The sequence below is a fragment of the Perna viridis genome, chromosome 1 (genome assembly GCF_037379345.1).
Source record: "Perna viridis isolate PV_CMFRI_1.1 ecotype Kerala chromosome 1, ASM3737934v1, whole genome shotgun sequence".
Classification (NCBI taxonomy): Eukaryota; Metazoa; Mollusca; class Bivalvia; order Mytilida; family Mytilidae; genus Perna; species Perna viridis.
In genome coordinates this window covers 57,190,468-57,193,001 of record NC_142445.1, presented here as the reverse complement: position 1 = coordinate 57,193,001, position 2,534 = coordinate 57,190,468, and positions in this window count along the sequence as shown.

Genomic DNA, 2,534 nt, shown 5'->3' with positions numbered 1-2,534 from the left:
TGTCCCTGGATTACATTCTTTTGATTTCTGCTAGAATCTTGGTTCCCTTGATTTCTCTTCCTCTACACAAAGTCCGTATAACAAATGGCAATGTCTCGACAAAAGAACATAAAGTTGGAAACAACCGCAATGGTCCTGTCATGGTACAGGCATTTCCGTACCAGGTGATGAGTTTTAAAAACCAAATTTTATCGAAGCACATTTACCTTCAGTACTTTTTTTATTTATGCATACTTCTTTGCAATGGGTATATTTTTTTTAACTTCCAGCATTTAGCTGATTTATTTTATTGATTAATTGGACTTTCTACATCTTTATGTTTACAGTGACTACGTGTGCACATAAATACATTGTTGCGATTCTCTCTTTTTTACTTCTGTCAACTGCACCTACAATCCAGAACTGATAAATAACATTTGATGTTTCGAATTGTTGACGAGTAAGTCCTGTCAAAATGAATAACTTCAAAGCTACCTCCCCAATAACGCAATAACATTATTGTTCCTTGTTCTAAAACCTAGGTATTTTTTTTACCAATACAAAGAGCAAAAAGTTGAGTTCTAAAGAGAAGTTTGTTATAACTGCTATAACAGTGTCTAAAAGTTTTGGTACACCACTGAAGACTGCATGGTTAACAGGTATCTTCATCCATTAACATATATATCATTATATAAGTTCTTTTCGATCATATATTGCGGTGTGTTTTCACAAACATCTTGTCTCGACGAGTTTTCATGCACTTCAATAATGGATTTTTTATTGTCTCCACGAACAATGTAATTTAGTTCTACTAGAGACTTTTATAAAGGTTCCTGGGTCTAAGAAAGGTGATTTTCATGGTATCAAGCACCCGATCTGTATTTGAATCTCAAAGTAACCGTGTGCACCAGTTCTCACATAATCATGGTCGCTTGCATTGAATCAATATAGTCTTCTTGATGTCTACATGTACTTTTGACATAAAGTTAACCAAGTAAAAGGATCTTTGATCTAGTTTCGTATCGTTAAACAAAAACAATGAGTTCATCTTAAACAAACTATTAAACCTGGCTTTACCCGTCATTTCTATCGAAGGTGTCTTTACTAAGTCAGGACCGTTGCAGTGGTTTCCAATTAACTTTTCCATTTTTAAAACCCTGATGTTGCCATTTGTCATACAAATTTTATTTTTCTGTATGACTATTCATTTTGACTGTTGCCTTGAGGTAATCCCAAAAGGGATTAGCCTTGAGGTCCTCATTTCGATATTTTTTTCCTTGCCCTTTATCTTTAAGTTTTGTTAAATCATGGAGAAAAATAAATCCCACAGCTGATGTAATACTGTAAAAGACATATTTTTTTAACTATCAATATATTAAACTTTATTCTGTTACGGTTACACCTGGCTCATATTATTATTTTCCCTTTTTCTCAAGTGTGTTGTAAAATGGGGTTTTCAGAGTCGGATCCAGGATTTTAGATTAGGGGGCGCACAGTTAAAATTTTAAAATATTCTTCTAGAGTGGGTGCAGTGTAGATATATTTTGTAGTAAAATTAGCGAGAAATTAAAGTTTCAACCTAAAACCGCCTAAATCTACCCCTGACGACCCATGCTTTGTTCATTTTAGGGGGCGTACGCCCGCCACGCCCCGTCTGAAACCGCCCCTGGTCATGCCATTAAGGCTAAAAACCACTAATTCCACTTCCCATAGGCTTCTATGCTAATTTCACAATATTCAATGGCTTCTCTGGTCTTTACCTTAACTTTAACCTGCAGATGACTATATATCAGCATGATTCTACATATGTCCGCTCACAATCCTCAGAATGGCATGTGGGGTTAGCAGACTTGTAGTGCAGTACTGGTCACCGGAAGTGAAGGGTCTATAAATAGCATGGGAAATCCCAGTGTTTTCACAAGATAGGGGTATATTTAAAAATCATTATGGAGATTAGGCTTCACATCACAAGAAGCAAAATGCACCTATAAAATGTACAGAAATGTTTTTCCTTTCAGAAACTGTTTAAATTTTTTAAATAAGATGAGAACTTTTTTCACAGCACTATGAGGAACAGGGGTAATTTCTGCGTAGGACTATTTTTGCCTACGTTCCAAATGCTCATTGGTTGAATTGGTGGTCTGTAACCTTAAGGTTACAGACCACCAATTCAACCAATGAGCATTTGGAAAAACATTTCTGTACATTTTATAGGTGCATTTTGCTTCTTGTGATGTGAAGCCTAATCTCCATAATGATTTTTAAATATACCCCTATCTTGTGAAAACACTGGGATTTCCCATGCTATTTATAGACCCTTCACTTCCGGTGACCAGTACTGCACTGCAAGTCTGCTAACCCCACATGCCATTCTGAGGATTGTGAGCTGACATATGTAGAATCATGCTGATATATAGTCATCTGCAGGTTAAAGTTAAGGTAAAGTCCAGAGAAGCCATTGAATATTGTGAAATTAGCATAGAAGCCTATGGGAAGTGGAATTAGTGGTTTTTAGCCTTAATTACTATATTTTGATTCGGATTTCATTCTCCAGA